At 42.6% G+C, this 22,377-nt stretch overlaps 2 protein-coding genes across 2 annotated transcripts in view; one reads left to right on the top strand and one right to left on the bottom strand.

Moving 5' to 3' along the window:
- The window catches only part of LOC104641809 (pinopsin), a 96,469-nt gene that overhangs the window by 70,006 nt on the left and 4,086 nt on the right, over positions 1 to 22,377 (top strand). The window lies entirely within an intron of this gene.
- ST6GAL2 (ST6 beta-galactoside alpha-2,6-sialyltransferase 2) overlaps positions 17,669 to 22,377 on the bottom strand; it is a 55,470-nt gene continuing 50,761 nt past the window's right edge. Inside the window, exon 7 of the mRNA XM_075739202.1 lies at positions 17,669 to 18,636. The gene's annotated coding sequence lies outside the window, so the exon portion shown is untranslated. The remainder of the gene's footprint in view (positions 18,637 to 22,377) is intronic.

Below are 22,377 nucleotides of genomic sequence, written 5' to 3' on the forward strand. Positions count from 1 at the left end.
TGCAAGTGGGTATTAAGCATTCACCCAAGAGGTATGGAGCTACTCTGTAGCCGTGGGCTTGCTGTTGAGGAGATGATTGCTGGGGGGCATCTTGCTTTCATGTATTCCATAGAATAGCACAGGAACCCCAACACGGAAGAGCTTTCTGGCTGGTGTAACTGTACGTGAGGACGTACTGCACTGAGAACCAGGGATCATTAGCTGGATAACATAATGGTGTGGCAAGTTTTGAGGTTAACCTTATCTTACGTATCAGAAATTAATTTTTTATTGATACAGAAGTCAAGATACAAATAATGAGTGCCCGAGAGGATATGGTTATGGATGAGACAACAGTGAGATTGAGTGAATCTGCGCTTGCTATTTCACATAATTTCAAGTTAGCACTCAAAGAAAATAGAAATTTGCTGCATTGCCACTGACAGCAAATTTAAGTCAAGTTAAGCCTGTATCGCTCAAAGATCTACAGAACCAATCGCTTGGAAGCCACTGATCAGATTATAAGTCACAACCTTTGTTGATGTAAAATAACCTTGCTCCGCTGCACTTCATGAGCTTCGGACTAATTACTTCCACACATTTAGTCACCGAGGTAGTGACCTAAGGCTCCCTGGACTACTGAAACTCAGGCTAGCACATCTAATACTGTTTTGCATATTACAATTGGGAAGAGAGTCCACCCAAACCCTGTGATCAGCAATGTGCTATTTCTGGTGTCAGAAAGTGGCTCTGAGCAAAAGTAAGGAGGGAGGGGGTGAGGGAAGGGATGTATTAGATGAGAGTAGAACTCCCTGATTAGCGATTTGATTTCTACTCTCTGTCTTCTTGTATTAAAATCATTGCACATTTAAAAATAGAAGCCAGACTTGTCATTTTCCCCAATGATTTGAAGAAGTGATGCTGAAAAGAGTATATATACTTATTTGAAAATAATTAATACTGTGACCTTTCCAAATCTATCATGTATTGATAAAGGGGGCTGGATGAGGGAGGAATTAAATAGAAAGAATGAACAAACTAAACCAATACAAAGATTTTTGTTTTTTTTTCTGGTGGACAATGAGATTCAAGTAATAATAATAATGTACTTAAAGAGTGTTCTTCAGCGAGACCTGGATCTAGTGTATGCAACTGTGCTTCTCGTAAGTGAGCACTTACTCAGGCACACAGCCCTGTTGCTGCAACAGGACCGCTCACACATCGCATTATCTTTAGATTTATCTTCATTGTTCATGGACACAAGGTAAAATAGCTGCCTGTGCCCAAGCTGAGAGCCTCTACGGAGAGGCTGTGAAGAAGAGGGGAACAGCGTTGGAGTCTGTTGTGTGATAAACAGGAGTTAACCCAGCAAGGATGTGGCATTTCCCCATCAGGTTAGAACTGTGAGCAAAAGGAAAGACGGTTTCATATTATTTTGCTACATTAGGATGCATGATAGCACACCATCCGGGGAACTGGTACTGACTCAGATCACAAGTCAGACACCTCCCAGGCATGCTGTGGCTGCGGTGGTCCCAGGAAGCTGTACCACCACGCAGGGAGTCACCAGCCCCCTCCTTCCAAGGCCTTTGTGGAGCTTCCCTGCTGCCCGATGAGGAACAAGGAGTCCTTCTTTCTTTAATGATAAACTGTCTGTCCCTTGTATACGCAGTTTTCTAGCACCCCTTTTCAGTCCTTCTTGACCTTACCTTATGCACTGAGCAGGGAGAAATGCATACACACTTTGGGAAACAGAGCTACACATGATAGTCATGAAAAAATAATAACAACCTTAACATTTCCCAACTGGCTGTATAAGAGCTGTCTTTTCACAGTCAAATTTCATGTGGCATTGTGCAGTTTTCAGTATTTCCAACACAAGATAACATTTCATTTTTAAAGCTGCAGGAATAGGTGGATAAGATAACGCTTTTATTTTTATCTGTTTTTTTAAAGCTGCTCATTTTCCCACTTGGAAAGCTAAGATATTTTAGCTGCATGTGGACACAAAACTACAGATCTGGAAAGATAGTATACAATGCAGGGACAATTGCATCAAGCCTCATTTTATGCACCACTTGGAACACACCTATTAAGTCGTCAAAAGAGACCCTGTTTGTTTAGTTCATGCCCTTCTAGAGGTTTGTGGGCTTACCATAACATTTACTATCATAAGTTGTTGTAATTCTTTCTTCATTAAAATTCATGTACATGTTAATACTCATGATCTGTTTTTCATCTCTTCACTGGTAGCCGGGCTGACTTTAAGTAAATAATAGTCAACATAAAGAAGTGATGCTGCATTACCTTCTCAGTCATCTGGAAACAGCAAGAATTTTTGTCCAAATGGAATTGCACACCCGAGCTCTTAAGCTGACAATGGGCAAAGTCAAAATGATCTTTTAGTGCAGAATACTCTACATTAAGTACAATACTGTAGTACAGTTCAGAAGTGTTTTGACTTTATTTCTCTCCCAACATGCAGTGTTACGACTTTTTAAAGTTGAGGGGCAAAGAGAAGAAAGGTCTCAAGGGCACCTTTGCCGCTGTCATAAGGCATAACTGCATTTCACACAGTGAATTCAAAATTACTTAAGGAATTTTTTCTCGCAGCTCGTGACAAAAAGATCAATTCAGGTAAATAACCTAGGCATTTAACAAGGGTTCCAAGCAGCCTCAGCCCTGCTTCATGCTGCCCCAGGCTACATCCTTGGTACAGCCTGTCTAAGTATGTTGACATGAACTCAGCCTTGTCCTGCCTGTCGTGTGGGTGCTCTCTAGGGGCTGGACTGGCTTCAACATCACAGAAGGGTTTAGGACTTGCTTCTTTAGACCCAGGGCAAAAGTAGGAAGCAGGCAGCCAGGCCACCTCTCACGCAAGCAAAATATTAAATGAAGTTGGAAACTAACATACATGAATGAACACAAACACAGGATAAGGACATATGTTTTAGACTATATAATAACTTGCAACTTACAGCTAGGGAATGCAGTAATGGAAGACACAGAAAGTGAAGGACAGCAATTTTTCTTTACTTTATATGTGATTTTAAAAAGCATATAATACGTTGATGTCTCTTCCTATATTGCTCTTTTCATAGCACTGGAGAAACATGGGGCTTCATGGAAGCGGGAAGAGACCTCCACATTAGACAAGGGAAATGAACAGGTCAGACACCTAGGAGAAAATGCAATGACTAGGATTTGTAGCAAAGACAATGGGATCCTTTTGTAGTCCATGTCCCCCCTGCAAAAGAAAACAGTAATTTCTGAAAGAAGGAGAAAGCCAGAGACTCCAAAGAGAGTGAAGCTGAGGTCAAATTTGAAGTGAAAAATACTGCAGAAAGAGAGAGGGAGGATCCCTCAAGGATTTGTACTGGGACCAATACTATTTGATAACTTCATCAAAGACATAGGGGGATTCAGCACACCCTCAGATGACACCAAACTGAGTGGTGACATTGATATGCTTGAGGGAAGAGATACCATCCAGAGTGACCTTGATAGGCTTGAGGAGTGGGCCTGTGCAAATGTTAGGAGGTTCAACAAGGCCAAGGCCAGGGTCCTGCACTTCAGTTGGGGCAGTCCCCAGTATCAGTACAGACTAGGCGATGAAGGAATTGAGAGCAATCCTACAGAGAAGGACTTGGGGGTACTGGTGGATGAAAAGCTGGACATGAGCTGGCAAAGTGCACTTGCAGCCCAGAAAGCCAGCTGTATCCTGGGCTGCATCACAAGACGTGGGCAGCAGGTTGAGGGAGGTGATCCTGCCCCTCTACTCTGCTCTGGAGTACTGCATCCGGCTCTGGGGCCCCCAATACAAGAAAGACATGGAGCTGTTGGAGCTAGTCCAGAGGAGGGCCACAAAAGTGATCAGAGGGCTGGAAGACTTCTCTGCTGAAGACAGGCTGGGAGAGTTGGGATTGTTCAGCCTGGAGAAGAGAAGGCTCCAGGGAAATCTTGTTGTGGCATTTCAATATTTAAGTGGGGATTATAAGAAAGACAGATAGAGACTTTTTACCAGGGCCTGCAGTGACAGGAAAAGGGGCAATGATTTTAAACTGAAAGAAGGTAGATTTATACTGGATATAAAGAAGAAATTTTTTATTATGAGGGTGGTGAGACACTGGAACAGGTTGCCCAGAGAAATTGTAGATGCCCTATCGTTGTAATTGTTTGGACAGGGCTTTGAGCAACCTGATCTAGTGAAAGATGCCCCTGCACTAGTCAGGGGGGTTGGACTTGATGATCTTTAAAGTTCCCTTCCAACCTAACCCATTCCATCATTCTATGATACAGAAAGTAATCTTGTCATAAAACACATTTATTAGGTCCTTTCTTGTCTCTTCCACATACACTGTAAACCTGGATGACTTACCTATTTCTTCAGAGGTTTAAGTGACCAGTGTCATTTAGAATAAGCCCCTCAGCATGGTGTATGTAAACATTTTGGTCTATTTGGATGAGTCAACTTTCAAAACAAAAATATAGCTGAATCTCAACTTAAGACATCACATCCACCTTAGTGCATTTTCATTGAGATTAGCTTAAAAAAGAGGGACCATTGCCTCAACTGTTTCCTGACAACCTTGCACATGAAACTGGTCAATAGAAAGGGTCACAGTCACACTTACTGTAGCAGAGATGGGGAAATCAGAGTTAACTGCAGGGATTGAATGACAGGAGATTAACATTGCTGCCTGCTTGAGGGCCAGCAGGGAAATATCTGTAGGAAAAGATTTGACCTCTAAAATCATTGCCACTATCCAAAAGGCGATAACACAACAAACTGTTTAAAGATTCAAAGAATTTGTAAGGTTACACATCTCAACTTTTCTCCAGTACAGGGAAAACAGCTTCAGTCAAATTGTTTGCACTTGCCTATCGTGATCAGCCTATAGTTGTGCTGGGAGCTTCAGGACACCATTTACTATCAGCTATTTTTCATACACTTCCTCCTGTCACTTTAAACCCGCAGGGTAGAGAGGTAAATGGAAGTTGCCAGTATCCAGAGCTTCCTACAAAAGCAAGCATTGTGATATATTCACAGCTAAAAAAATGTGTTATAATTCTCATAAGCAAGATCCCTTGGTATCCTGTTTGCTCTTGCAAGTATACATCAGCAGAAACTCAACCAAAATAGTATTTTTTTGCTGTCTTCACATGTACATCTGTCCTCAAGGGAGAGTCTGGATTGTCAAGAGCTCGGTCAGTGCTAAGAGAAATGCAGGAAAAAAAGGATAAGGTATTAATCGCTGTGCTGTTTCTCACTTGCTGTTACTTCAGTGTGACCTAGAAGTTGGGTGAAAGCACTTGGCATTTTTGTATCTCTTTCTGAACATTCCAAGTTTGGTGTGGACAGTTAAGGTCCTACAAAGGCGTACAAGATCTGCAGGTAGACTGAACTTGTGCTACTCTTCAAAATAGCATTGCTAAGCCATACTGAATGGATGTTATGGGATCTTCTGTTGCAGTGATCTCAGCTGCAATGCCAGGTCAGGGATCAGACTGAATTTTAACCCACCTCTTGGTCTGGCTAAGGTCAAGCATTAATTTAGCCTCAGAATGCCCCCTTTTAATTCTAATGCTTCTGCTTGTCTATAATATGCCCACATTTTACAGGTAGGACTCCAGCTATGTATTTGCTGCAACCTACCATTTCAAAGCTGAAATGTAAGCATAGGTCAGCTGAAGAAAACAGAATCTCTAATGCAATACAACAGATTATATAAAAAAAAGAATTTAGGTGCTTTATGAGGACAATCAAATTCAACAGATGAAAAAGATCTGAAAAATTAAGTGTAACCCCAGAGGTGATAGAACCTCTCATTTTCCTCTCCTGTTCAATCACTGAACAATCTCTAGTGATGTGGCAGTGGCATAATACTAAAATTTTATCCAGAGCAGGACGTTTTTGTACATTTTGTGTCAGCTGACATTACTTCTCAGAGTTTTACTGTGTTCACCAGGTATATCTTTGCACTCATGTATCCAGCTAACAATTCAAGTGTGTTGGTTTTGCGTGGCAAGGTTTTGGTAGCGGGGGGGGGGGGCTACAGGGGTGGCTTCTGTGAGAAGCTGCTAGAAGCTTCCCCCATGTCTGATAGAGCCAATGCCAGCCGGCTCCAAGACGGGCCGGCCCCTGGCCAAGGCCAAGCCAATCAGCGCCTCTGTGATAACATATTTAAGAAAGAGAAAAAACAGTTAGAGAGCACTTTTGCAGCCAGAGGAGTGAGAAGATGTAAGAACATCTGCAGACACCAAGGTCAGTGCAGAAGGAGGGGCAGGAGGTGCTCCAGGCGCCGGAGCAAGATTCCCCTGCAGCCCGTGGTGAAGACCATGGTGAAGCAAGCTGTCCCCCAGCAGCCCATGGAGGAAGGATGAGGGGGTGTAGAGATTCCACCTGCAGCCCGTGGAGGACCCCACGCCGGAGCAGGTGGAGACACCTGAAGGAGGCTGTGACCCCGTGGGAAGCCCGCGCTGGAGCAAGCTCCTGGCAGGACCTGTGGATCTGTGGAGAGAGGAGCCCACGCCGGAGCAGGTTTGCTGACAGGACTTGTGACCCCGTGGGGGACCCACGCTGGAGCAGTGTGCTCCTGAAGGTCTGCACCCCATGGAGGAGACTCACGTTGGAGAAGGTCGTGAAGGACTGTCTCCCATGAGAGGGACCCCATGCTGGATCAGGGGAATGATGAGAGGAGTCCTCCCCCTGAGGATGAAGAAGCGGCTCTGGTGGGCACCTGGCCCTCAGCCAGGGTCAACCCACCACAGTCTTTTTGGTGCCCAACGTGGGGCTCGAGAAAATCGAGATAAGGATAGTAATTGGAAGAGGTAACGGGCAAAACATTGACTGAATGTAACTTGAGAGTGATATAGTGGTGAAGGGACTAGAGGTAGATTTTGTGTGTAGATTGTCTACACACAATCATTTCAGATTAGGTGAATAAAGAAAAAAGCAAAATGAGATTTCCTAGTCAAAGTATATTTTTTGGCAAGTAACCTCCTCTAAACAAATATTGTTAATTGATTTAATCCTCAGTGTCCTTGTAAAGCAGATAATTATCATCATCCTAGTTTTACAGCAGAGAAATTTGAGGATCAAAGGTTAGATTACTGCTCAAAACCTCATGAACTTGCATGGCAAGTCTAATTCAAATCTGTAGAACTTTATTTTATGATTTAATCACAATGCCCTCTTCCTTCAGGGCAAAAAAGCTGCTGTACTCAAGGAAATAATGGTTGCCACACTATGGAAAATACAACATAAAATGATACTGGACCTGTGATTCATTAGAATAAATCCCTTTTCATTATAAACTGCATCATTTAATGCAATTCAGAAATTTGACAGTGGCCAAATGAAAACAAGTTTGAGGTTCCTTGTCTTTTGAAGGAGAAGCTGTTGCAGAGCTTTGTTCCTCTGATGTTTTGTATAGTAACTGCTTTAAAACTAAATGTATTTGTACCCAGTTTATAAACCTTTATTCCTGATTTAGTCAAAGAGCCCTTCTTCTTTGGTAGTTGTCTTTTCTTTATACTGGGATACCGCAAACAGATCATCTTCTGTCTCTGTATTGCTAGGCTGAAATGGTTTAGTTCTTTTCATTTCCTGCAGTGACCTAGGCTCTTCATCTTTGCTGATCTCTTCCCCCTGGTATTTAGTGACGGGATGTGTAGGAACAGTTTGAAGGTGCATGAGGGGAGGTTTAGACTAGACATTAGGAAACATTTCTTTACCAACAGGGTGGTCAAACACTGGAACAGACTTCCTAGAGAGGAGGTTGATGCCGCAAGCCTGTCAGTGTTTAAAAGGCATTTGGACAATGCCCTTAATAGCATGCTTTACCTTTTGGTCAGCCCTGAAGTGATCAAGCAATTGGACTAGAAAATTGTTGTAAATCTCTTCCAACTGGAACTATCCTATCCTATCCTACTGATGTCAAATCTAAACACAATTACAAACATCTTTAGTACTACCGTTTGCTCTACATAATCTCAAAAGTGCTTTTGATACTGTGCAAATGCCTGTGACCAAGAATATGCCCAGTTGCCATCACTAACATGTAGTCATAGCAAAAGCAGTCCTGCAAAGGTCCTGTCTTTCATTAGTTGCATTCCCTTGCTTTGTAGGCAATGGGCCACTCTTGTGGCATGAGCATGCAGTAGCCAAAGCAACACTCCGGTGAATGACACGTTGGCTTCATAGTGCTTTCCTCTTCTATTTTTCCCTTGTAATAAGTCTTACAGCTTTCTGAAATTATGAAAAATTCAAATAAAACCCCAATTATTCAAATGATAATCCTTTTGTTAATCAAGCTTGTATTTCATCTGGGAAACAACTTCTTAGGAGTTCACTGGATATTAGTAGAGGACCAACACTTCAATGCATTAGGAGTTATTTCTTGTTTCTGTCTTGTTTGCAGTGCTTAGCTCTCTTGATTATTGCTGTCTTCAGAACCTGAACTGAAAACAAGAACATCAGCTCTACAGTGACTTCTTAAATCCCTTTATCTAACTAGGACCAGATTTTCAGAAATGGGTGTATAGAAATATGCAGAGGTCCATTATATAGGGTACAACTGTTGTATACTGAGTACTTTACAGATGACCCTGCTTCAGATGTAATATTTTATCCTTTAGGCAAAATACTTAAGACCTTACAAATCACCCAGGGCTTTATAAGACTTCTGTGTATGCTGGCTTTAGGCCAATAGGAATACACTACAAGTAGGACTCAAAGGTTAACCAAAAACATATACAACTTGTCTTCCTTTTCACCTTCAGTGCCTTCTCTCTCTGTGATGACCAACATCAAAATCAAGGGATTTCTATGTGAGTTATAAAACAAAAATCAGGCAGTTTTGTAACTTGTTGGGCAATTTCCCATTAACGCATTTTCTCAGTGCAAAATGTGGTTTCTGCCAAATTAGAAGCTGTTCATTTTGCAAATTTTATTTTCAACGTGGAAAAAAATAAGGACAAAACGTCTCATTTCAGGCCAGATCTCCATGCTAAGCCTCTACACCTTGATTCTTGTAAAATGTATCTTCAGTGAAAAACACTGTATTTCACCCAGGCAGATCAAGCTCCCTTACCAGACTGCATCCCCCACGCACCAGTGCAGGAACAGCGGTGGCTCAGCTAGGGGAAGACATGTGGTGAAATGTAGACCAGCCCAGAGATCTAGTTTATAGGGGAAAAGGCAGAATGAATCTGAACTATAATTCCCTGAAGGCATCTACCAGTAATTGGATATTCTGACAGTCCAAGGTTTTGTCTGGAATTTTTTGACAACCTGTTTTGGCTTTGTCCAAGATAAGAAAGACATTGTAGAAGAACTAAGAATTCTGTCACAACAGAAATTCTGATATCTCAACCCAATTGGTTCTGTTGTTGCATTACTTACACATAAAACAAAACAAGTGCTACCAAAACACAGTCACAAATCAAACCACCCTCAGTAATTTCTAATTCTGTCTTGGGTAAAATCAATACCTAACTGGCTGCAAACCAAGATAAAGACAAAATAACTGAAAAGACTTGGTTTCCATCCCTTATACCCACCACTTACCACACTGTAGCTCTCTGCCTGAAAAACAGTGTGAGCTCTGTAACAAAAGCCCTCATCCAGCAGCAAGATGTGTATCTGGTAATTAAAAAGTTCTTCCAGTATTCCCATATTAGAGCACCTCCAGTATGTCATTCATAGCAATTGATGGAAAGATCATTTTGGACAACAGAAGCTGTAGCAACAGGGCAGGTGATATGGGAATCTGGGGGAAGGGAGGGCTTGTAAGAATCACGGAGTGGTAGGGTGTCATGGTTTTACCCCAGCCGGCAGCTGAGCACCACACAGCCGCTCGTTCACTCCTCCCCATCGGGATGGGGGAGAGAATTGGAAAAGTTAAAGTGAGAAAACTTGTAGGTTGAGATAAAGACAGTTTAATAGGTAAAGCAAAAGCCACGTGCACAAGCAAAGCAAGACAAGGAATTAATTCCCCACTTCCCATGGGCAGGCAGGGGTTCAGCCATCTCCAGGACAGCAGGGCTCCATCACGCGTAACAGTTACTTGGGAAGACAAACGCCATCACTCCGAATGCCGCCGTCGTCCCCCCCCTTCCCCCAAGCTCCTTATAAACTGAGCATGACGTCATATAGTATGGAATATCCCTTTGGTCGTTTGGGTCACCTGTCCTGTCTGTGTCTCCTCCCAACTTCTTGTGCATCCCCAGCCATCCCGCTGGCAGGGCAGTGCAAGAAGCAGAAAAGGCCTTGGCCCCACGTAAACACTGCTCAACAATAGGTCCATAGAACAAAAACTTCTCTATATTATCAATGCTGTCTCCAGCACAAATCCAAAACATATCCCCACACTAGCTACTATGAAGAAAATCAATCCTCTCAGCTGAAACCAGGACATTATCCACCCTTATGTCATGCTCAGGTCCCACACAATTCAATACATCCTCATTAAGCACCACCACCCTTCTCATCCCTTGATATAATATGCTGATATCATTCCCTTAGTCTGTGGACCACCCTTTTAAAATGTCTATAAATGTCCACAAAATGTCCATTGGGTTCACTTGGTCCACAACCTTGGGGTCCATCCACCATGGTGGTCACTCAGGACAGGAGAGGTGGTTGACATGTGGAGTTACCGGGCACCAAAACCAGCTCAGGTCAGGTCCACTGCTGCACTTGCGCTGCTTCCTGTAAGGCTTGTTCTCCATTGGTTCAGGTGATTTCTGCTACAGTAATTCCTGTAACATGCAACTCAAATCATGGGTTACAACAATTTAAAGGTATTTCCATTACAATCTCCACCCCTGGTCCTTTTGAGTCAGACCATCAAGTTTACCATTGCAATGAACACCTCCCCTTGCCCCTGCTCCGGCTTGGACTTATCCCCAGACTGGAGTCCCTTAGCGGAGTACCTGCTCCAAGTGCAGCCTTATCCATGAGCCACAGTTTCTCCAGGGGTACACCTGCTGTGGCATAGACTTATCCACAGCCACAGTCACTTCGAGGTGCACCTGTTCCAGCGTGGCCTTCTCCATGGGCCACAATGCCTTCATAGATATACTTGCTCCAGCATGGCCTTGCCCACAGTCACAGTCACTTCAGTCCTCTCAGAAATAAACCTGCCCTATCGTGGGCTCGTCCATGGCCACACACTTTGAAAAGTTCCAGCATGACCCCATGCACAGCCACTGATGCTTCAAGGTGTACCTGCTGCAGCATGGACTTATCCTTGGCTCACAGTCCTTCCAGAGGTATACCTGCTGCGGCACAGATGCAACCATGGCCGCAGACGCTTTGGGGTGTCCTGCTCCGACGTGGACTCATCCACAGGTCACAGTCCCTTCGACTCAAGTGCACACAGGACTTCCAGCCTGTCCAGGATGGCAGCACAGAAACAGCAGCGATGCCCTGGCCATCTGCCAGCCCAGGCGCATCGCCATTGCTGTTATCAAAATGTTCCCAGGCACAGCGTAGTAAGATGATAAGCAGTACAGCAGTACAGCAAACAGTGAAAGCAAAAAGCAGCCACCAACGAGCACTAGACTCTAATAGATAGTAAGGCAAGCAAGCCCCATGGCAAGCACAGGAGCCTGCCAATTAACAGCTAAACAGCTAATACTAAATAGCTAATAACAGCTATAAATTCAATCTACCACATTCCAATCAAATCTGTCATTATCTCGAACCCTTTGAGGCCCATGTTGGGCACCAAAAAGGACTGTTGTGGTTTTACCCCAGCCGGCAGCTGAGCACCACGCAGCTGCTCATTCACTCCCCCCATCGGGATGGGGGAGAGAATTGGAAAAGTTAAAGTGAGAAAACTTGTGGGTTGAGATAAAGACAGTTTAATAGGTAAAACAAAAGCCGCACACACAAGCAAAGCAAGACAAGGAATTCATTCCCCGCTTCCCATGGGCAGGCAGGGGTTCAGCCATCTCCAGGACAGCAGGGCTCCATCACGCGTAACAGTTACTTGGGAAGACAAACGCCATCACTCTGAATGTCGCTGCCCCCCCCCCGCCTCTTCCCCCAAGCTCCTTATAAACTGAGCATGACGTCATATAGTATGGAATATCCCTTTGGTCGTTTGGGTCACCTGTCCTGTCTGTGTCTCCTCCCAACTTCTTGTGCATCCCCAGCCATCCCGCTGGCAGGGCAGTGCAAGAAGCAGAAAAGGCCTTGGCCCCACGTAAACACTGCTCAGCAATAGGTCCATAGAACAAAAACATCTCTGTATTATCAATGCTGTCTCCAGCACAAATCCAAAACATATCCCCACACTAGCTACTATGAAGAAAATCAATCCTCTCAGCTGAAACCAGGACATAGGGGTTGGAAGGGACCTCTGAAGATCATCTAGACCAACCCCCTGCTAAAGCAGGTTCAACTAGAGCAGGTTGCACAGGATCGCGTCCAGGTGGGTTTTGAATATCTCCACAACCTCTCTGGGCAGCCTGTTCCAGTCCTCTGTCACCCTCAAAGTGAAGAAGTTTTTCCTCATATTGAGATGGAACTTCCTGTGTTCCAGTTTGTGCCCATTGGCCCTTGTGCTATCACTGGGCACCACTGAAAAGAGTCTGGCCCCTTCCTCTTGTCACCTGCCCTTTAGGTATTTATAAGCTTTGGTGAGATCCCCTCTCAGTCTTCTCTTCTCCAGGCTAAACAGGTCAGCAGGTCAACCTCTAACCTGTACTGGTGTGGGGTTATTCCTCCCTAGGTGCAGGACCCTACACTTGCCTTTGATGAATTCCATTTGGTTCCTCTCTGCCCAACTCTCCAGTCTGCCCAGATCTCGCTGAATGGCAGCACAGCCTTCCGGTGCATTGGCCACTCCTCCCAGTTTTGTATCATCAGCAAACTTGCTGGGGGTACGCTCTGTCCCCTCATCCAGGTCATTGATGAATATGTTGAACAAGACTGGACCCAGCACTGACCCCTTGTCCAGGTCATTGAATATGTTGAACAAGACCGGACCCAGCACTGACCCCTGGGGCACCCTGCCAGCTACAGGCTTCCAACTGGACTCTGCGCTGCTTATCACACCTCTCTGGGCCCTGCCATGCAGCCAGTTCTCAGCCCACCTCACTGTCCGCTCATCCAACCCACACTTCCTAAGCTTGCCTGTGAGGATGTTATGGGAGATGGTGTCAGAAGCCTTGCTGAAGTCAAGGGAGACAACATCCAGCCAGTCAGTCATGCTATCAGATTGGTCAGGCATGATTTCCCCTTAGTGAATCCATGTTGACCACTCCTGATAACCTTCTTTTCCTCCACATACTTAGAGATGACATCCAGACCGAGTTGTTCCATCACCTTTCCAGGGATGGAGGTGAGGCTGACTGGCCTGTAGTTTCCTGGGTCCTTCTTCTTGAAGGCCAGAGTGACATTTGCTTTCCTCTAGTCCTTAGCACTAATGAAAGACAGTGCTTAGGAAGACTCAGTAGATAAAATGCCCAAAAGCTGCTTAAGTTTTTGTGTGCATGTGAATGTTAGCAGAGTGTAAGACAATGGCCCACCCTCAAGCAAAAACATCCTGAGTGATTCAGAAGGGAAGATAGTTAATGGTATTGCACTACAAAAAGAACTTCATGATAATAAGGCTTTGGCTTTCCTTGTGCAGTGTTCTTGGTCTTGGCATAAGTGAAATTCTGTAAGGAACATCTGGAAGAACCGTTTTCCCTAAACATGTATTACACACATAGCCAAGGATAGGGAGCTTATAACCTACAGCAAAAAGGAACACAAGATCATATTTCTACAAGTATTTATTAACATACTTTAGTCCTAGCAGAATTGGGGCAGGAATGTATCAGCACAAACCTATCACAGCTGGAGTCTCTCTTAATCCTTGTGGGCTGATCCAGAGTCCATGGGTGAAGAACTGAAAATACAAGAAGAAACTGGGTAGGCAGAACAGCATATTGACTATGACTAAATAAACACATTTTTCAAGTGTCAAAATACTTCTCATTGTTATACTTTGAACTTTCAGCAAAATGGGAGTTATTTCAAAATGATCTGGAATCACTCATCCCATATAACAGTATTAATAGACCCTTCATTTCTCCTCATGAAGTAAAATGTTACTGTAGGGACTGGTAAATTTGCTGCTGCCTCTGTCAGTCAGGATCCATCAATCACACTGCAAAGCCCTAAACAATTCTGACTTAGTGAAATGGGAATAGGAAATAGAGGCAGGATCCATTTTGTTGCTGCTCTCTGAAGTTCTTTGCCTGTTTTTGTTCCTCACATTGCTTTAGGAAACCCTTCTTAAGTTTCTTTTAGGTAGGAGGAATTAACTTCACATACGCTACCCCTTTTGTCTACTGTATGGGTTTTAGTAGCTCTATTTAAGGCCAGGGAAGAGCATGTGTGAGATAAATATGACAATTGGTCTTTTTTTCCTGCAGTGACAAACCCCATTGAAAGCAATTGTGCTGTCTTAAACCAATGTGCCTTAAAGACATAGTAGCGTTGTTAATATTGGGCTTTCATGTGCACCACCAGTCCCTTTGAAATGCAGCAGCCATGCTGGTTACATCGTAGTATGGGTAAAGAAAAGTTTCTGTTTCCTCTAACAAAATAACTATCCCTAGTTTATTATCCCTGCAGCTTTGATCTCTCACTTTATTCACTTTATATGAGAGAGCATATTTCATGGGGAATTATCTAAGAGGGGTACTTTTAAATGACCAAGGATTATCTGAATAGTATGCTATATCCAGGAAAATAAGGTAATATTTCTCAGAGATTGGTATATGCTCTTTTGTTTCTGCCTTCCCTGCTCTTCTACCATGGAACAACTTTGTTAGTATTATTTTGGTAACAGCTTATTGATTTGTTTTCTTCTCATCTCTACCATTCTTGGGATGCTCCAGCTGCTCATTAAAATGCCTAATGGCCTGATAGCTACGTTCAGCCCCATGCATTTGTAAAGTCTAAATTAGGTCCATTAGATTGCTTATAATTTCATTTGTATAGAAGAAAACAAGCACTGAAAGTAACTGAAAAACAACCCAACACCTCCAGAGAAGAATATTGCTAGGGAAGAAAAATAACGTTGCTTGATCCAGGCAAAAGCAGCTTCAGCAAATCCTCCTGTCCTCTTTTCTCAAAAAGCAGGCTCAGAAACAGGCACAGAACAGAACTTTCCCCACCTTTCCTTCCTGGTCATCTGCCCATACATCTGTCCTCCTTGTGCTGAGGATAGCAGCACCTCACATGAGCCTTCTGGCTCACATGCCTCTGGCCAGCAAGGTTGGGCCTAGGAATAGACCTCAGGCACTTTTAGCTTGTACAAGAGACATATCTCATGTTTCTTTTCTTAACTTGCCAAAAATTTTTCCTGCTATCCCTGTCTTAATCCAAGATGTAGACACTTTGGATCAGGAATGCCACCTAGTCTACAAAACATCAGACAACTCAAAAGTCATGAACTCTAGCTTCTTGAGGCATGTTCATGTTACACTACCTTGAACTGCTGTAAGAATGACTAACCAACACGTAAAAGACAAAGTCTTCTAGTTTTACAGAAAACAATTCAGAAATCCCCAAACCTCTTCCATTCCCCCCCTGCCGCAGACCTCACCAGTCCAGGAGACATACCTGCTACACATGGTAGCAACAGTGCAAGATATAGCCAGTACACCACATGCACCAGGACTGAGTGTGGAAAAAACTTCACTGTTTAGAAGGTGGGCAGCAAAATATTTTAATCAGGCAGCTCAGTTGCAGTCAAATAACTGTCTCAGAGCAAGGCAATTAATAGCAGCTGACACAGCCTGGAGTCAGCACTGGTAGCAATTTTCCCCTCTGGCTGCTTCCATAAAATCAAGGCAGCTGTGATGTCTATTGCCTGCCCTCCTGAACCCCTCAGGGTTTCTGGAGTCCTCTCACAAGCATATAAGGAGTTGTTGCTACAGTAATTATCCTTTATCTGTCAGCATCCTGTAACCAAGAGGGTATTTGACTCATATTTGTCTATGCGCAGAAACAGGTCACCAGAGGAAATGGGTTTTCTTATTTCAGTTATCATACAGATGACTATAAGCACATAGAGGAGGCTGTTCAGAGTGTAGCAGTATAACCCCACAACTCTGCTGACATTAGTCTTTTCTCAGTTTAATTTGTGGGATTCATGTTTACAAAGAAGCTGAGCCTCAGCAGAAGTCAATTACTGCTCATAACTCTACCTTAGATCTTAATTTGAAGATCACATCACACCACACTAAACCTGACAGCAGCAAGATGAGCACCAACATATGAGTTGGGTTCCTCTCCAAACGTACAGAAAAAAACATAAGAAAACAAACAGCCAACACCAATTAAGTGACTATTAGGAAAAAGCAGCAGTTCTGCCTTTGCATCTTGTATGGTATATCTTTCTAGCTGTTGCTTTCTCCTCCCTTGCTATGCTTCGTCGTTCCTTGTCTCTCCCCCTTCCTTCCCCTGGACCCCTGTCTTTACTTTTACAGTTTTTAAGAACCCAGCAATCCCACCAGCAATGGGTCCCCGTGTGATTTGTCACAACCTACGTGTACTGCCAGTTCTCTGGTGGCTACTCTGCCTCCAGGGAAACCCCCCCACTATATCACTGCATTACAGTTGGTTCTGTCATTTTAATATATTGAGTTAGCATTTCCATCAAACTTAATAAGCAATTACTTGAACATTAGCATATTTTTAGGAAAAAGAAATAACAGGGCATGCTCTTCTGACTTGCCTTGGGTATCAAGGCATGAAACAGGGGTCAGGCTGTACTTGCGGTAAAGTGCTTTCTTTGAAAAGAAAAAGCACTTCCTTTGAAGTGCTCTATCTGGAGTAACTTACCACTATAAGAAAGTAGAATCTATATATAAGGAAATATTAAAAATAAGGAAAGATACATGTATGGAGTGGACATTAGTAGGTTTTGGGGTGCAGCAGATAAACCCATGCTATTCTGATGAAACAATCAAATTATCCACTAGTCACCCTGGAAAATTCAAGATGTTAGGAGAGCTAGAAGTCCGTCCAAATCACAAGTGTTACTGGACTGTTCGTACTGAGGGATGAAGCAGTCCCACAGTAAGCCACTACTTAATCATTGCTCCAGGTGCAGTTTCCTGCAGAAGAAGGTGGCGGCTGTGATTATAGCAAAAGACTGGCTTCTCTCTTGCTTGTCTAGCTCTTCAACAGGTTCATGCTGCAGTCAAGACAGCAAGTTGGAGCAATCGCCCAGAGACATGTCTTTCAGCCAGATCACAACAGGCGAGCTAATAACGCAGATAAACAGACCAAAATGCCTGTATGAAGTTCAGTCTGTCAGAGAACTATGCCCTTCAGAGCTGCTCAAGCGAAACAGCTGACTCCTATGAATAAAAAGATAAAAGTTGCCTCCTTCAAAGGAATATTGTTCAGAAAGGGGCAGTCTAATTTTGGGAATGAATCCTGGACATGGGTTGCCTCCAAGGTTCCCTGACATACTATCAGAAAGGTAATGTCACACCTCCTATAGCTGTCACTGCTAAAGAATAGAGGGTATAGCAAGATGTTCTCTCTACCCAACGCAATGTAGTTCATGGGCTTCAACCTCCTGCTGCAATGCTGGTTTGTATGCACTGAGACAATATCCTCTCCCATGTCATAGACAATGAAGTTTACTGAGCATTTTATCAGATGAAATACAGTGATCATATTTTGTTGTTGTTTTTTAAATGAAAAAAGCAGAGTAAAAGCAAAGTTGATGGATTTGAAAAGCATCAATTAGTCGCTTCATTCATGCATCCCAGCATTCAGTTTATGCCCTAGTGTAGCTTGTGGTTCTGAGTTTTCTGAGAGGTGTTACCTGCATATCATGACATATAGTCATTATCCCCTCAACCCTGCCTGCCAGGAGGTGGTGTAACACACAGGATGATCTGCATGATTACTGGCTACCAGGAGTTTATGCGACAGCAATCCCACTTTTAACGTTCCGCTAATGTGTAACTGGCTTTATTCTTGGCATGGAATCACAGTGACTCCCTGGGATGAAAACAGTGACTGTCACCTCCATTGGCCCAACTCCAGCCACTGCGTAGTTCAAAGACTACCAAAAGCAGCAGAACGCCTCACATTTAATGGATGTAAGCAGACTTGTAGTGGTTAAACTATATGGTATTTCATCAGACTGAATGGCAAGTTATATTTTCCCTTTAGTAAATTGTTTTTCATTTTAATCAATAATTGATAAAAAAGTCTGTTCTTATTCTTTAAGACATGACGCTGGATTCCTTGAACGGGTGGCACAGCCGTTAGCTGTTTGAGTACAGCATTAAGTCACCAGCATCAAGTCACCAGAGCGTGACCTCCTTAGAGGGCTTGACTCTCCCAAGAAATTTATTGCCAAAGCTAGAGCAGTATGGTATATTCTCCCAGGGGAAACCTAGAGCACCTGCTTGAGGGAACATGTTCATTTTAGAATAAAACTGGCTTTACAACATTTGCCTGCTTTCCGTAGTTTACTGTGAAAGCTACTTGTCAGCCCATCTGTCCGTTTCCATTCGAGATTTCATTGCAATTGTGGGCAGAACCGACAGGCACCTTCCCTGTTTCGTGCCATCTGTAGTTCAGTGTCATTCACTCAAGGCAGTATGAAAAGACCAGGACTCCTGAACAAATGAAAACAAATGTTTTATTTACAGGAAAAAATCTGTACACTGTGCATACATAAAAATATACAAAATCATAATAGAAAATATAAAAAGTGTTAAAATGTATACAAACACTGCTTAAAAATGTGACTCCTGTAAAATCTTAAGCTTTGTTATTAGAGTACACATTCATTTAAAAAAATCATCATACAAAATAATTCTCAAAGCTATTAAAAAAGTACACAGTCTATATTTGAATAGTTCCAATGACTACATATGGTAAGAGTGATGACATGATAAGGATAAATGTAAGGCTTTTACACACAACTCTTATTTCAAAACCAAAACTCTGAATCTGATCACTAAGCCAGAGAGAAGAAATTTGCAGTGTCAAAATTCATTCAATGATGCAGGTATGCCCAGACATGGGCTACTTTTTAAATTTCAAACAGTTAAATCAGGTATCCTCCTTGTGTGAGAGGATAGCTCCCAGGAAAGACTCAGATGCTTTCTAATGACAGTCTTCTGAATTACCTACTTCAAAAAACAATTTAATTTATTCAATATGCATCAACTTTAGAGAGCATGAAGGGGAAAATAGTAGCCATTTATTTTTGCAGTCAATGCATTTAATATTCCTTTCATGGTACATCTGTGTCACTGTCCAAATGGCATTTTCCATCCTTAAAAATGCTGAAGAAAAAGGAAATGAAAAAGAGAAACCCCACTACATATTGGTCTACATGTGTTTTGAACTCCTGTTTAATTCAATCCATCTCTAAAATTACTGTGTTCAGTCTGTGCAACCATTGAATGTAGACACTTGTCTTCATTTAAGAAAAAAAAAACTGTCTTGGTTTGGCTGACTTTGGCAAGAAATCTACTGCAACAAGTTCAAAATTTGGATGTTTTCAAAGAAAGTGTCCTGACCAAAGACGTGCAATGATTTAGCTAAACTTCTACAGAAAGAGTGTAGATTAGAGTGTGTAAATCACCCCCCTCTCTCTCCAAAGGTACGTTTTTCTTCTATCATTGTAATTTCACTGACTTTACCAGAGTTTCAATAGCATAAAACTACACAGCAAGGTAGAAAAAGAAGATGGAGTAGTTTAATCCAAGGACTGACTGAGCTGTGAGTTTATGCTCAGGTAAGCTTTAGAACTATAAAGGAATGGAACAATTAATAATTTTTTCTAAGAAGGAAGATTTTGGCTCAAAATGAGGCAAAATCTTCCAGGTTTTTTTCCTTGAATAAACAGAAGAATACCTTGATTTAACCATCCAAAGGCTGAATGCATAAAATGATAGAGCACCGCAAGTCAGAAAAGCTACAGAATTCACAGTGGAAAAAAGAGCATAATGAAATTCAGCATAAACTCGGCACGTTTCCTTAAGCTGCTGCTGTGTTTCTGGTTTGTTTCAGCTAAGTGCAACTGTTGTCCACAGCACCAGGGCACAGAAATGAGGCTCAAGAGCTTCTGAAGGCAACTTACTCCTACTTGTCAGTAAAACTCCATAAGTTTAAAACCTGCATGATTGCAACAAGTGTGAAGGGAGCTCAGGGCTCCACTAGCAGAGGCATTTGCTTGGCTGATGATGCACCGCAGGAGCTGGGTGTGGGCAAACCTCTCGTTTACAATGCCATTCCACTCCGTTAGGCTGAAACAGCCACACGGGAGAGCTACGAAGCCATGCCTGTACCTTTTTCCCACCCTCCCACCCCCCACGATCTGGTTGGAAAATCCTTTCACACTGTCTGCATTTCATACATGTATCTAAAACCAGCACTTTCACATGTTGTTATTATTATTATTAAAAGATACACGGTTCAGTGTTACTACACACTTCCTCATTGTTTTAAATTTACTGAATGTGATTCTTTGTAAAGATCTCTCTGCCCTTGTGAGGGATGGCGAAATGCCCATAAATGCAAAAATACTTGGTGTGCTCTTATAGAAACCACCAACGCCAATGCCACAGAGTGTAAGCGGTGAGCACCTCTGCAAGGTCCTTTATGTTCCCCCTTTATTTCTGCCCCTTCCCCTCTCGCAGCAAGTGGAGTTGAGCCCTCAGATCATGCGCACTTGCGCCAAAAACCGAAGGAGGACAAGACAAGGTAGGGGAGTAAAATCTCTTTAAGCAGCCACAAGGTGCCTGAGCAGGCAGACCAGTGAAACATCACAGTGGAAACCAGTGTTGGGAAGCCACACCAGGGGAATCCTTATTTTTTCAAGAAGATGGGCATCACGAGTCAGTCTTCCTCTGTGAGAAAGCAAGTGTTGGCAGCACAGCTCTGCAGCGTCTTCTGAGGTGACGGTGCTACAGAACCCACGTTTGCACTTGTGGAAGGAGCACTGACTGCTGTATAAAGCCGGATACAGCAAAGAAAAAATTTCTGCTGAGAGGGCTTGAATGCACACAGTCCAGTAAATTAAAAATATACAGTTCATTTTACAACATCTCAGCCCTGGTTCTGCATTGTTATTTAAATAATGTATTAAGTAGGTATGCTTAGTGCTTGTTACATGAAACTTTCCCTTGTTCTGTACAACAGTTATGTTGACTATTCTGACAAATTACTGGGGGAATAATACAACATAATCCTGCTGTGGGTGGTCAAGTAATGCAGTTAGTATTTTTCTTCTTCGTGAAAATCAAAGTTAAAGGTTAGTGGTTGCAGTCCAGTCCAAGTGATATGGGTTTTTCTTTCTTCTTTTCAGAACTTGAGAATTTCCAGCGTATGGAAAAGTAGCATATTCACTAGTCCTAGAAAGCTAATCAACTCTCTTCCTTTACAAACACGTGGTAGCTAATCCAGCGTACAGGAAAGAGAGACATGTTTGATGATTGCACTGTTCAAACTTCCTATGTTTTGCAATCATGGTACCAAACATATGGAAAAATAGATTAGTTCTCTGTAGGTTATCTATTCTCCACAAGATTAAATAACAGTGTTATTAACTTTGAGAATAAAAGTTGCCATCATAGATAACATAAAAAGAAATCAGTACGTAATATATCCAGAGTCTAAGGCTAATAAGAGTAAAACCTATTCATTTTGACATGTACCAAAATGATTTATGGACATAGCTATCCACACAATACAGAAGTAAAATTTTTAGATCATCTGGACATACTTTCTGTCAACAAAAGGAATCTTAAGAGGATCATAAAGCCCAAATTAAGAGACTACATAGGAAAAGAAGGCTAAGGCCTATGCAATACACATATTCCTCGCTTTTGAGGAAGGAAAATCATCAGACCCAAAGAGCAGAATGAGCGAAAAAGGATTCTGTGATTATACTTACATTGCTGTTGAAGAGGAAATAGTCATTAATATTGTGTGCACTCTTCAATTGCCTTTCTGTTGCTTAAGACAAAATACAAAAAATACTTTCCACCGCAATCACTCAGCTATTCTTTTCAGTGCCTCTTTGAGCTGGCCACCTTTTTACTGAATGGACATGGGTAGGATATAGCTGTGCTTTTTCATACCTAAGTTCCTGCTGAACTTACCCTAAGAGAAAGGGTACAGTTGTGTGGGAAATAAAACCCCCAAACATTAACCTCCTGCCACTTGGAAAATCTGAAACTCAAGTCTTGCCATGAAAAATAATGCTTTAAATATATTAGCAACCAGACAGATCTTTAAAGTGCCTTAGAGAATATTCTCATTGTGTGTAATGAAGGAAAATATCAAATTATCTCCATATGCAATCCATAGTCAGGTTTGTTGCAGGCATTACAGCTTCTCTGGGG

This window comes from Balearica regulorum, chromosome 1 (assembly GCF_011004875.1).
Source record: "Balearica regulorum gibbericeps isolate bBalReg1 chromosome 1, bBalReg1.pri, whole genome shotgun sequence".
Taxonomy (NCBI): Eukaryota; Metazoa; Chordata; class Aves; order Gruiformes; family Gruidae; genus Balearica; species Balearica regulorum.